The sequence below is a fragment of the Ambystoma mexicanum genome, chromosome 6q, assembly GCF_040938575.1.
Source record: "Ambystoma mexicanum isolate Mex_15411 chromosome 6q, UKY_AmexF1_1, whole genome shotgun sequence".
In the NCBI taxonomy this organism is placed as follows: Eukaryota; Metazoa; Chordata; class Amphibia; order Caudata; family Ambystomatidae; genus Ambystoma; species Ambystoma mexicanum.
Window position 1 is genome coordinate 1,125,683,007 of NC_090937.1, and position 14,965 is coordinate 1,125,697,971.

General features: G+C 45.4%; 1 protein-coding gene across 2 annotated transcripts in view; it reads right to left on the bottom strand.

Moving 5' to 3' along the window:
- The window catches only part of ATP10D (ATPase phospholipid transporting 10D (putative)), a 2,065,840-nt gene that overhangs the window by 1,733,150 nt on the left and 317,725 nt on the right, over positions 1 to 14,965 (bottom strand). The gene's annotated exons all lie outside the window — the stretch shown is intronic.

Genomic DNA, 14,965 nt, shown 5'->3' on the forward strand with positions numbered 1-14,965 from the left:
AAATAGTCTCCAACATAAACAAATTCTTCATACCTTCATAAGTGTTCACCTTGTAACCCTTAATCCATCCCTCTAAGTTTTTCAAACATTCACTCACCCAGGTAGCCCAAGGGGTACCATCATGCTTTTTGAGGCTCCTAAACCTCTTAAGATACTGGGAAGGGGTCTTCCCAAACCTAGCTATCAAAGCTAGTTTCACACATTCATAGTCCTTCCTATCCTCCTCCCCCATCTCCATTACCACATCAGTTGCAACAGGGGGAAGCCTAGAGAACAACCAGGTGAGTAAGTCATTTCCTGTGATGTTCTGGAGCCCATGATTATATTCAAACAGAGACAGCCAATCCAACACATCCAACTTAGGCTCATACATACCAATCAATTCTTTAGGCATCCGGGGTCTTTTAGGACTGGAACTTCTAGAGGAGCCAGAGAGAGAAACATTCTCAACAGATAATTTCTTCATTTCTAAGTCATACTTGAGCTCCATTTCCCTTAGCCTTAGTTCTTTGTCAGTTTGAGCATTAAGTTTCTTATACTCCAATTCTAGCTTCATTTTCTCCAGTCTCTTCGGAGGCGTGGGTTCAGATCCCACCGCTGCCACCAGTGTTAGGCAGAAACCTGTGCAGTTCCCTTGGGGAACACTGCAAAAGATTTAAGACTACAGGTATAGCAGTAAACCCACTTGGTAGAAGTCTGCACCACCCAGATTTACCTGGTAGCTGTGGCTGAGCAGTCAGACTTCCCTCAAGAAGAGTTAGGCAGTATGCCAAGTATACACAATATGTACCCAGACACAATAGCACAAGCAAACACTGACCAGAGCTTGGTTTCAAAAGTATATAGTTATTTATTTTTAAGAACACATAAGTTGAAAACACTCTAGCAAAGTATAGTAAAAACACTTCAAACACAGTTATAATGAAAGTAGTTCCAACCCTTACTCCTATCTAGACAACTCTAAGTTAACACCACATAATTAAAACAGAGGTGAGCGCTTAACGTTAGATGGCACTCTAGTAGGTTCAAGAAAGGGATAAAAAGAACAGAAATGGGTTAAACACACCACTCTAAGGTCCAGAACACTTGCAATAGGCTCAAAGAAGCACAAAGTCACAGGTGAGCAAAAGTCACTAGGCAGGGCCCACTCTTAGAGTAGCCGGAGCGAAAATGTGCCCAAGATCACACTGTTATTAGGGATTCAAAGTCTTGCAAAGAGTTAGAAAGAGTTTAGAGTGGCTTAGAAAGTTTAGCCAGGGTGTTCCAGGCACTCCCAGGGTCGAAAGCCGGGGGCTAAATCTACCCCGTACAGTCGGTAGCAAGGGAAGCCAGGCGGAACACGGTACCTTACGCGAAAAGGATCCTCCAGCGGTGGCAGTTGTTCCAGGCAGTGGCAGCAAGGCTCGACGTCGGTCAGGGGAGAAGTTCTCGCTGAAGAGCAGAAGAAGAAGGTCGTTGCACTGCCCGGGAAGAAACCAGCCGCGGAGTCCTCCGGTTAAAGGGTTGTACCGACTTTCGTGGTTGGGGTAAAAGTGGTGGGGTTCCGGTTGCCGGTGTGCTTGGCACGGGCAAGGCGGCCACGAGATACCTCGAGAAGCGAAAAGAAGGCGAAAACTGGTTGTCCCCACCAGTCAAGGGAAGGAGCCACTCCGTTAAGAGTTCTCCTCGGTCGTCGGGAAAAGTGGTGAGACGGTTCAGCAGGGCTCCACCGGGTGGTGTCGTCGAAGCAGGTCGGCTCAGCTCTTCCCTCGTCGGATTCTTGGTCCTGTGGCGACTTCTGAAGTTCCAGTCCCCAAAGCCCTGCTTTTATGCAGCAAACCCCCATTCACCCAGCCTAGCTTGTCACTCAAACATGCTAAGTGGTGAGCCGGCCGGCTCACCACTTGGGCCAATCAGGACGGAGTGCGACTTGAGTTACCAAGGTAACCCAGTCCAGGGTGCCTAAATCCCCCTCCACCCCTCCTAAGTACCCCAGACAGAGTGGCACCACTTTGGAGGGCTTCTGTGGAGAAGCCCGCCAAAAGTGGAACAAAGGGCTCCACTTTGGGTCAGAGTTACAGAGGCGAACGCCAACGCCATTTTAGAATCAAGTTTTGGCAAAAAGTCCCAACCGGAGTTATAATAATAAATATATAAACCGGCGGTATGTTTAAGGCTACCGTAAATAAATAATTAAATGTGTTAGCCTAAAACAATGGGAAATCCCATAGGGAAATATTCGCGGTCGAATATAAAAAGTAGTTTCCACTGCCACCAGCCAAAACTCGATCAGGGGGGACGGAGACGTGCCCCCTCGACTAACAGACCCTGGGGCAATCGAATTGCCCCAGCCAGTACGTCCACAATATGATGGTTTGTACTGGTTCTGTTCAGGATTCAAGACTAGCAAAGTCTTTGGTGACTTTACATGCCCTGGGAGACAGTAGTCAGTCCCAGGGTATGGAGTCTATGTTGGGGGGTCTCTAGGACACCCCTGGGTTACGGCACAGAGGGTGCTGTGTAACCCACATCACAAAAATACATGAGGCCCTATGGAGTAAAAGACCCCATAGCCCATTCAACACAAGGTTTAACCAAGAAAACACACTTCAACATGTCCAAGAGTGAGGGGGAAAGAGCCTCACTCTTGGCAGGAGAAAAAAAAGAAACCCCAGAAATCCAGCAAAGCTGCTGGGGGACTCACTAGGTAGGGAAATTCAGCCCAAACAGAGAATTCTCCCTAACAATTGCCCATCTTCATATGCTTCATTCAGCATCTCCAGCAGCGGGGGGAGTATCTCTGTTTTATAAGCTTTATAAAATTTGCTCCGGAGGCCGTCAGTTCCCGGGGTTTTACACGTGGACAGTTGCCGCACTACCTCTTCCAATTCTTCTAGGGTAATCGGGGCATCCAGTTCCTCTCCATCTTCTGCACTTATCTGGGGTAGCCCAATATCTTCCAATGTGTCTCTTAACTCTTCACTACTGCTCCTAGTCTCATCCCCATACAGACGCTTATAATACTCTACGAATTCTCTATTGACCCCTTCTTGTGTGTCGGCTATTCCCCCGTCTTCTCTTAGTATTGTTCTAATTGGGGGTCTAGGGGTCTCGTTCTTATATAGCCATGCTAGGACTCTCCCCGGTTTGTCCCCTCCTGCGTGTTGTCTCTCTATATACTTTTTATAGTTGAGATTGCACAATCGTTCCCAGTATACAACACATTTCTGCTGCAGGCCTAGGACCCTCACTGTGTCTTCCTTAGTAGCACCACCCCTTTCCGCCACTCTTTCTATTTCCTTTTCGGCCTGCTGTATGTAATTCAGTTAGGATACCATTCTGCAGACCCTAGACTTAACTATGGCAATCCCTCTCACCACCACCTTGAAAGCCTCCCAGAGAGTGCCTGCTGTCTTAACACTCCCAGTGTTTATCTCAAAATAACCAATTATTTCTTCTTGCATATCTTCTCTGAACACGTGATCTTTCAGCGCCTCGGCTCGCAAGCGCCATGTGGGAATCCTTCCCCTCGGGGGTCGGTATTGCCATACTAGCATCAGCGGCGAGTGGTCCGAGAGGACCCTCGCCTTATATTCCACATTCGCTATTTCAGTCATCAGTTCATGCGTGACAAACACATAGTCTAGTCTAGTATGTAGGCCTTGAAGGGCCGCATAGTGAAAGTATCGTCTATCTTGTGGATGGCGTGCCCTCCACGCATCATCTAGCCCGAAGTCTGCCAATAATGATTGCAATGCCTTCTCAGCCGGGGTGGGTCTATCTACCTTAGTGTTTGATCTGTCTATTTTGGGGTTTAACACACAATTGAAATCCCCTCCCCATAGTACCGCCTCCCCCACAAAATCGCTGAGTTTACCATACAGGGTCCTAAAATACGCAGCCGTGTCCTGGTTCGGGGTATAAGTATTTACAATACATATCTCTCTGTTTTCCACCAGCCCTTTCATGACCACCATCCTGCCGTCTGACTCCGCTACCGAATGCAACAGCTGGAACGGGACATGCAGGGCCACCCATATAATAACCCCTCTAGCATAGGCCGAGTATGTTGGCCCCTACTACCGTCCCTTTCCACTTCTTCTGTAGCACTTCCAGTTTCTCCCGCGTTAGGTGGGTTTCTTGTAACAAAGCTATGTCTACTTTCTGCCTGCGCAGGTACAGCATAACCTAGTTTCTTTTCAAATAGCTGTTAAGCCCCCTAACATTCCAAGTAACTATCTTAAGGTCTCCCATGATTCGTATCGTTTTGCTCGGGGTGTAGGCTTGCACCCCCACTTACCTCCTCCCCAACTACCTCAAACCACTGCACACCCCCCTTTACCCTCCACTCTCCCTCCCCAACCCCAACAAATGCCCAGCTCCATCCCTGGACCTCAGGCCCTCCCGCATTTTTGTTCTGCCCTCGGTATCCCAGGCCCAGAACCCAGCAGGGTGTCACCGGGCTACCAGTGACCTAACTAAACTTCCAGTTATGGGGGTACTAGGTCATGCTCCATATAACTTATCTAATATCAGGGTTTTATAGTGCTACCAGATCATATAACACTGTCTCCAAGCCTACTTCCCTCCAGTTATATACAATGCTATATTCAAGTCCCATTGTCATCAGCTGCAGCACATAGAGCGCTCCAGACGCTTATTACTTATCTCTGTCTTCATCTTCCTGGACCCCCGGTTCCTGGGGGCTGTTCTGCGCATCCAACCATCTCATGGCATCCTCTGGAGTGTCAAAAAACCAAATCCTGCTCTTGTGGAATACTTTTAATTTCGCTGGATAGAGCAACATGTATTTAAGGCCGGCTTCCCGCAATCTTCTCTTTACTGACCCAAAGTTCATGCGGCTGCGCTGTACCTGCAGGGTGTAATCCGGGTACGCCGTTATGCTCGCTGCCCCACTCTGGATCGTGCCACCCTTCCTAAAATGTCCGAGGATCCTTTCTTGGTAGTTTAGGATCTTAGCAATCACCGGTCGGGGGGGGCAGGGGGGTTTCCTGGCGGCGGCTTCCTCATCAAGGCCCTGTGCGCTCTCTCCAACGCGAACCCCTGGGACAGGATTCCCCCGGGCATCTCCTGCAATAGCATGGATTCAATGTATTCCGTGGGGTTTGTACCCTCAGCTCCTTCTGGCAACCCGACAATGCGGACATTGTTCCTCCGAGCGCGTCCCTCTGCCTCCTCTGCCCCATTTTCCAGGTTGCCTACACGTTGCACTAGGGCGTGGATTTCCGACTTGTGAGCTGCACAGGCCGCCGTGTTCAGGGCTACCTCTTTTTCCAGGGTCCCCGTGCGCTCAGCCAGCGATATTACATCTTGTCGTAGTAGGTTCACATCCTCCTTCACTTCTCCAACTTTCAACTCTAGTGCAGCTTTCAGTTCATTTATTGCCAGGCCCAGTTTGGTCTCCCAGGCCACCTTTAGATCTGCTATCGCCGCCAAGACCTCCTTGTTGCCCATTGCTTCTGGGTCGCCTTCAGGGGTCTTATTCTGCTTCCTGGCCCCTTCTGCGCCTGGTGGTGTTTTCGCAAAATCGTCCAATGTGGGTGTGACAATGAGGCGAAATAGGCAGTTAAAGGGAAAGAAAACATTGGTCTTTATTCAGATTTAACCAAATAATGCTGATTATCAAAATTAAATTCTTTTCCCAGAGTCCTTCTGGTGGAGCAATTGTTTTCTTCTATTTTCTTGTAGGGCACGCTATAAGGACCTCTGACAATCTTCTTCCACTTAGTCCTCATAAGCCCAGGTGCTTCCTGTCGTTCCGGAATCCAGGTCTGGTCGGCTCTGTAAGGAGAACAAGAATGAGCACACATCTTCCAACTAACTGGCTCTTTATATAGGCAGGTAAGGATGGGCCAATCAGGGTCTACTTCCTGTCTTGGAGCATAAAAACCCCCATAGGCGAGCCACCCTCCGTTTTCTTCCCTGACCCTGTTCCCCTGGAAGTCCTGCTGCCGCCCAGGTAAGTGTCTGCTGATTTGGTTGCCCCCATATCCCCGGTAATAGGACTCTCCCTGTGGGTCTGTGTCGTTGCTGAAGCGGATCAGCTTCCTCCAGTCTGCGGGCCACGTGGTTGGTGTCCTGCTCACGGTTGCAATACACGCAGACCGTGTCTCCCTGCGGAGACTGGGCTTCTTCTATCCGGCGGCCGGTTGTAGTCAGCTCCTCATCGCGGCTACAGTTTCCTTCCTCCCTCCTGCTGGTCGTCAGTGCCGCTTTGACAAGGTGAGTCTTCCCCGGCTGGACTCTGTGCTCTGCTTCTCACTCTGAGAACTTGGGGGCTTTGTTCCAGCGGGGATGGCTATTCTTCCGTCTTGCCATCAGTGTCGCTCTGGCGAGGCAGGACCTTTCCTGCTGGACACAGCTCTCTGTCTCTCGGCCCGTGGGTGGGGGTTTTCGTCCTCGCGAGGACATTTCGGTAACCTCGTCTCTGCGGGCTGACCCATGGTCGGCTGTTCGGGTTTCTTACCAAGCACTGATGTTGTGCTCTCCCACTCATTTAGATCCTCTGTTCGGGGTAGGTTGGGTTTGCCTGTGTGTTCCCACCACTCGCCTACCATACAGGTCGCGTTTGATTCTTTTTCCAGCCCGTAGGTCTCCCTCCCATATTCCTGGGTTGTGTGATTTCCCATGTCTGGGTCCTTACAGTGGGCTGTTTGCCTTTTTGTCTAGTGGGCTTGTTGGACATCTTAATGCCTCAGGGGCACGCGGGCCCACCACGTATGGTTCTCTATTCGGTTATGCCAAGTAGCCCAAACTATTGGGGCCCAGCTCACTCGGATTTCTGTGACAGTATGCTGCTCTGGCTCTTTCCGTGGCTATGTGCGTGCCGCATCTTATGATCCGCTGCTGCGTTGCGTCCGTACCCCACCTGCCTCCTCACATTTGTCCGTCTCCGGCGCAGATCCAGACTCTTAAGAGGTTAACTTTGTCACACAGGTGCTTTGTAGTCCTGCTAGTAGTAATGCACCTTGTGTGTTTATATCTTATGAGCATATGCTGCACCTTTGCCAATTGCCTATCGCTGTGTATTCAATTATACTTCGCCTACATATTGCTGTGCAGGCAGTATGGTCAGTCTCTCAGTCTACTGGCCTTAGGCTGTATCATGTCCGTGACCGCCTATTCACAATTGTCCATGTCTGGGCAGAGCAGGTTTCCCAGGGGGTTAACTTCCTCACACCGGCTCCACATATTCCTGCTGTCCAAGTTGCTATGTAAATGCCCTTTCTTGCAGTTCCAGTATGTCCATACTTCGCGAGCGTATCACGCTTCCCTTTCAGTGTGCCTCCTATTATCTGCTCACTCCCCTTTTACTTGCGTGTCTTGTGCAAGCAGCAGAGCAATGTCCTCGATGTGTTATCAATGGGGCTTGTTACACACACACAGTTTGTTTCCCCGCGTTAGTCTATTTCATTGCAGCTGCTTGCGCTTTACAGGTCCGCTCTCCGCTGCTACTGTATCCTTTGTTGGAGCGTTCTATGTATCCATTTCGCTTCACTTCACGCAGCGCTTTCACATCGGCTGCCTTCCATTCTGCATATCATCACTTTCATGTGCTCAGAGCCCGCAGCTCCCAGTGTACGGAAGCGCTACGGACTCCAAACACATGGGTCCGTCGCACGGCTAACTCGACCCGCGCAGTCCCAAGGCACTTCTCCATCACGGGGAGCTCCGGAACGGGCGCCGCTTCTCTTGGCTCCGTTTCTTCGGTCGCGCAGAAGCTCACTCACGCGGTCGTACTGTTCGGGCTCCAGCTCTGCTGTTCTCCTCACAGCGGTTCAGTCAGCCGGGAGACTGCTCACCGCTCGCGTCTCTCGGCCCCAGCTTCCCTTTGTTCTCAAGCCGCCATCTTGGGATTTCACACCGAAGAACTCCAAACGTGTTCAGTCTGCCCTCAGTTCCTCAAGCGTCCATAAGCTTGTGTACGCTACATGCCTCATGCATTCATACGTTCTTCCACGTCGTATGAGGCTTCCTAGCCAGCTGTAGATGCACTTTATTCCAGGATAGTGGACGGATCATCAAGAGCTCACGGAAAGCACCACCTCCTACGTGGACATGTAGCCACGCCCCCTTAGTATATTTACAATATTCCAGATACATTTTATACTTTCCCATTGCTGTGATAGTTTTACACCAGTCCATTTCAAACAATTTCTTCTTAGCATAGGCTGATCTAAGAGATAGGTCTTTAATTGTTATAGTGAGTTCATCGAGACAATGTTGCATTTGACGGTGAAAAGTATTGATCGAGGGCTTGTTCAGTAGTTGGATATTAGTTTTAAAATCATGGTATGGAGAATTAGGTTGAGATAAGAACATTTTGGAATAATTACACAGTTTCCACCATTTCCTTCTTGATGACAGTGCTATAAGACCGAATTCATGTCTTAAAACGCAATTCGGAAGGCTTGGTGGAAAGTTCAGTGCAGTTTTTAACAAAGATCCTTGGAGGCTATCTAGGCACTTATCCATCACCGTAAGACATTTGTCCAATGTATACAAAAGAACACTTTCAATTTTCAAGGTCCAGAAGTCTATTATCGGAATTACTTACAATATTTTGCTGAGATTAACTTCCCCTGTGAGAACAATGGGCGGCTTTTTTAAGTTTTAGCAAAGCTGTCCAATATTCTATTGAGTTTGCCTCATCTATGTTGTAACCCAAGTATATAGTATCTTCAAGTAGTGGTAGGCTAGTTTGCTGTAAATACCATCTGAAGTTTTTCATTTTTGACTTTGTTTGTGCCAAATTTCATAATAGCTGTTTTAGCTGGGTTAGGGGATAGGTTGTGCTCTCGTGCAAAATTCTCAAAAAAATGAAGTTTATTTTGTAAGCCAATTGGAGTCGGATCAAAACTGATTATATCGTCTGCAAAGGCGAGCCATTGCAGATATAATGTACCTAATTTTACCGATAAGAGACTTCTTTCAGACCAAGATGCATCCATATCTATGTGTTGATTTCACCAACGCTGCGTTGTTCTTGGAGCCAAGGACAGTACCACGGTGGGTAATTCTCCCCGCCTTGATTCTTGATGCAGGAGGGCCCTGCAAGATTCTTCAGCCAGTCTTCCTGGTCTTACACTTTCCAATCTGGAGGGCTCATGAAAGCAACAGTTCATTGGCGAAAAGGTCAAAGGTGCTTCCCTCCTTGCAATCCCCTTCTGTCTCTCCATCTTTGTCCTCTTGTTAAACTGCCATCTTGGAACTGCTGTTTCCTCGTGTGCTTTGCCTTGCTCAGAGTGTGCTCGTGTGCGTGCGCGTGTGTAAGTAATTGCCTGACCCTTGTATTGGGACATGTCTGGTATACCGCTCAGGTGCTAGTCTTTAAAAAAAGATGTTTTATTGATTTAGTTGAATACATCAACTTTTCAATATAGTTTCAATATGAACAATGTTGTACAATAAATTTACAATCATAAAATGCGATCCATAGTTGAATATCATACATTTGATTTAAAAGATTTTTGTTTTCGTTTAAACCACAATAAAAATAAAAATGCAGCAAAACACAGAATATATGTCAAAAGAAACCAAATAGTTGGATGAACAACATATAGAGCTTCAGGATAAAAATCATTTGTTCACAGATTTTGTCTAGCAATAAGTTGAAAAGTATCTACAGCGTCAAGCTCTAATGAACATAAAAACTGTACTGTGGCAAGTTGCACTGTCAATATCTGGGAGCCAAAAATAAGAGCCCAACACTGTCTCTGATCACAGAATACATAAGTAGCACAATATTTAGGAAAATGCATTTGTCTTTTGGAAGACAACATAAGACATTGCGTAATTAAGTGCTCCAAGGTTTCGGGGGTGATGCACACAACAAAACAACAAAATCGACATATGTTTTGATCTCGGGCCAAAAACTTTCTAGTGCATAAAAGATCTCTCGTTTGCCAGATGTGGAAGCGAAAACGCAAAATAAGCTGACGATAGTAAGGAGACGGGGCTTTACACAGATACTTTTCCATGATGCCACTAGATTTTGGTGGAAAGCGATAGCTAGAGGCATTTTTGTATAAGAGACATTGCTGTTGATTATCAATCCATGCCATTTGAGCAATTTTTTGTTTTGCCTTAACCGGATTCGTTATCAAAATATATAGGAAGAGAGCATTTTGGGTAAATTATCTGATTGTGTGGATATAAGGCATTTTCGCAGCAGAGCACATTGTTTCCAATGATATATCGAATACAAAGGGTTGATGCCCAATTCGTAACGTATCCACGATATATATAGGAATACATTGGGGCAAATTAAGTATTTTACGCCAGAATGTGGCTTCCCATTTGTCTAGGATGTGTGAAAATATTGGGGGACCTGTTTCCAATCCATATAAAATGGTGGGAATGACTTTCATTTTCCAGAAATGAATGGCTGGGGAGAAGGAAAATTTGCCATATTTAGCTAGAATAATGCAAGTTTGAGAGGTAGCTGACAAGAGTTTGTAATCTATGAGATCAAGATGTTTTGTAGCTCTAAGAATCAGTTCAAAAATCATGCCCAAATATGTGTAGGCAGATGTAATCGATAAGTTGACATTGTCGATTGACCAATGCTTGAGTGTGTGAATTCCACGATGAGGATTATGCATGACCACCTGAGTTTTAACAGTATTGACTTTAAGTTCATTTTCCAGAATGTAAGAATGAAAGGTAGTTAGTAATATTTGAAGTCCGGCGGGTGTCTTGGAAACCAATACAATATCGTCAGCATACATGAGTGCTTTTATCGGGATGCCATTTATTCTAGGGGAATCAGATGCAACTGCTTTGAAATCGGTTTTTACATCCTGAATGAAAGTTAAAAATGGCTGACGCCAAGAGACAACCCTGCTTCAAACCATGTGCCATAGGGATTGGTTTGGAGAGTAGTCCATCGTGATTGAGTCTGATTTGCACCGAGGCGGACGAGTGGAAGTGATATATTGTGTCTGTCAATGTAGGTGGGCAGTTGTCTCTGGCTAGTTTAGACATCAATTTAATGCTGGAAATTGAATCGAATGCAGAACGTAAATCTACAAATGCAAAATACATTTGTTGCTTTTGTGCAAGACATTGTTGTTTTATAGCATTCAAAAGAAAGAGATTGACACTCTGCCCATACCTGCAACGAGGCCTGACTAACATGGGTCCCGGAGATGATGGTATTGAGTCCAGGCAGAAAAATCACGCAGAACAAGTTTTGCGAAGATTTTGCCTGGTGTATCAAGCAGTGCAATAGGTCTATAATTATGGGGGGGGAAGAGCGATCACCTTTTTTGTATATGGGCACAATGACGGATGTTTTCCAGGATAGAGGTAGATTTTTGGTGACTAATATATGTTGGAAAAGTTGATCTAAGATTTGGGCCCATAGGTCAGGATTGTTCTTTAACATATTGTTGGTCACGCCATCAGGACCAGCTGCTCTTGAATTATTAGACCTTTGATGTAGGAGATTAATGTTTTGATATCATAATCAAGAGACCATTTGTATTTGGATTGCATATGATAATCCATGGTTTCATAAAGGGGATCAGCATATAATGTTGAATAGTGCAAGAACCATTGATCTTCTTTTACTCCATTAGCTTGAGCATCTAACTGATAAACACAATTGTTATGGTTTAATATCTTCCAAATATCGGCAGATTTCTTAGCTTGAAGAGTGATCAGCATTTTTTCACTATCCCGTTGAAGGATAGCTCTGTGGGATCGTGTCCAATTTAGGTATCTAGCTCTGGCCTTTTTAAGGGCATCAAAGCAGGATGAGTGAGAGGAGGCAATCAATACGTTGCGTTCCTTTCTATAGCTCGCTTTTCTGAGCTTAAGTTCATGGTCAAAGGCATGTAAGTGAGTAATAGGTTTGGATTTCACAATAATGATGTTGTTCTTAAATTTCTGTAGAATGTTAATATAATCCGAAGACATATTATTTGAAATCATATGCGTGATAGCAGTATTGAAATCACTGAGTTTTGTCGGAGTCCCAAAAAAACGGGTTTTAGCCCGATTAATAATGAGGGACGAACCATACCGTTGACTGAGAAGTAATAGACCAATCTGATCTCGAAATTGAAAGAGATAATAAGTTGTGATTACTACACATTTGAGGTATAACAGTAAACGTGTTAATATCTCGGTACAGATTGGAATCAGTAAACATGTAGTCAATTGTCCTAACCAGATCATCTCTATGCCAAGTAGCGGCATCAGGAATATCGCCAGGCACTGTCCCATTGATCATTATGAGATTTCGTTCCATCATGAAAGAGGACCATGTTCGGTGTCTTGGACAGCAGCTTCATTTTTAGGATGGATACAATCCAAATTTAAGTCGCCAACTACAAGAATGGCTGTGATATCTTTGGATAGGGCAACAATTTCCAACATATCAGAGTGCTTCTAGGAAAGCAAATTTGAAAGTTTCGCCGTATTACGATAGATGTCAAATAATGCAATGTTTCCTGTCGGACTGTTGAGTTTCACCAATTGTATGAAACATTGGAAATTGAGCCATGGTCCTAGCGAAAAATGCGAAGAGGAACAAGCTGCCACCAACAAACCCGACATAGGTCGCCCCTTATCACCATTTAGAGCAGGAATTAAAGCAACAGAGTAGTTATCCCAAACAGGGGACTGAGTGAACCAGGTTTCCTGGAATGCTAAGATGTCAAATTGATAGAACGATGAGATGGATTCCTGTAAATGAACATGAGCACGTGTGTTCCAGCAACAAAGTCTAATTGCACATGTGCTGGGTACACAGGTCAATTATGAGCTACTTGTCTTTTTGATAGGAATATATGTGCGTGTCTTGGATGAGGAAGATGTGTGGTTGAGCATTGTGTTATGGGGGCAAAAAGGGATTGTAGCCTATCTGGATCTTGGCAGATAAGAAATCCCATGTCAAATAGGCTGAATTTTGCATTCCAAATGGTCTTCGCAACTATAGCAGATGGAATCCATAGGCGAACTGTGGTGAAATAATTACCAGTGATAAATTCTACCAAGTCAATATCACTTGTGGTTATATTTACCAACTGGTTAACATCATTAAGAATGTTCAAGATGCATTGTCTATTAAGATCATAAAGAGGAAAATTATTGCCTCAACATTTCATGATAAGGGAGTGACCAATCGGACCGGATGGTTTCGCTATCCGAGTTGGTTTAACATTGGAATTAGTAGATGTATCTGTATGCAATAATGCAGACTTTGGAAGTGAAGGCAAAGATACTCTATCATTCGAAGGAAGTGCTGTCGAATTCGATACCCAAGAAGCAGAGTTAGGTTGCGGCCTATTTGTAACCGCGGTTTCAGCTGGATGTGTTGTGGTCGTTGTAGTGTATTCACTTTGTGTCAAAAGATCAGACTTTGATTTAAGGGAATGATTATTCAATTGGGTAATTGTAGAGTTTGAGAAAAAAACATTGATGAGAGATTTCATCTGTGAAGCAATCGCATTAGAGTCCATAGAGTTTCTGTGGTGCACACGAGTCCATGGACAACAGATTTACAGTGCTCACAGTAGTTGATGGAAGAGAGGATACTTTAGCAACAGTGGTAAGCGGCAGATTTGTGGCTATAGATGGTATTACTGGATCAAAAGGTGCCGATGATATGTGTTTAGTTTTGAGATAATCTTCAATCATTCCTCTTATATGATCACGAGCAAAGGCATCAAAACTGGTATTACTTGAGGGATGAGTTGCTTGAAACGAATTAGCAACTGGTTTGTAGTTGGCGGTTAGAGAATGCGCCTTGTTCACATTCACAGCAGGCAAAATGTCACTTATAACAGGGGGAGGAGGACCCGATGTTACATCTTCCATAACATTAGTTTGTTTAATGGAGAGTAATGTAGATTCGGAATTTTGAAGCAGCAACCTCTTTGCCTACCTCTATTGGCAGAGATGTTTTATTGTGCTGGTTAGGGCAAGGCTCTTTTGGTAGGGTTGACGATATTCATTTTAAGAAGGTCGCAACTGAATTTTTAGGAATTTTCGGCATGACCATGTTTTGGATTTTTTTTTATCAAAGCTTGTCACTAAATAGGTCGCTTTTTCTTTTTTTTTTTTCCCTGTACAAGAACTAATGATAAGGTATGTGGTACAGGGGGAGGTAGAGTTGTGGAATCCAACTCAAAGGGTATGGCTTCAGGTATTATACGCTTACCCATGAGGTATCACCCATTTTGGGGTCAGAGATCGGTGTTGGGCTTGGAATGGATTGTAGAATGTTAGCGAAAGTTGGAACCATCGGATAGGAAGTGCCATGTCTAGCACTTGGTGAATGTAATAGACATCTCGAAGAGGTGGTGTTTTTCAATGTCGTCATCCATTCATGTAACAAATTAATTTGCATCGCTTGGAGGGAGGCTTTTTCGTCAAGGCGTTCTAGAAGTTTTGTTTTTTTTAAACTTTTGTTTATTGGCAGAAGGTTAGGACAGGTACAGTACGTTTTACAAAGAAAGAGACAGGAATCATCAACTACATTTAGGCATTACATCATAATCACTTAGAAACAGCACTGCATAGGGGGGCGGGGGGAAGCACCATGGCATAGGGGATCACAAAGTCTTCAGTCCTCACAGTGAGTGGGGCGGCTCCGGCAGGGGGGCAGAGCGCCATTTCACCTCGTCTCTGCTGTTTAAATAGCTACAGAATTCAGACCACACATTTTTGGGGCGAGATGGAATGGGTAGCGAGCAAATATACTCTTCTTCACATGTTTGTACCCACGCAAGGGCTTTCAGCCACATTTTCAGAGTTGGGGGGGGGGGGGAAATCGCCGCTTCCAGCATTGCAATATAACATCTTTTGGCAACAATAGTGCTCACATTTAAGAATTTTGACATTTTCTTTGCACCATCCCCAGCCCAAACACCAAACAAAGCCAATGGGTCAAGGTCCAGAGGGGACCAAACTATTTCTGAGAGCGCTTTCGTCACATCCAGCCAGAACGTACCCA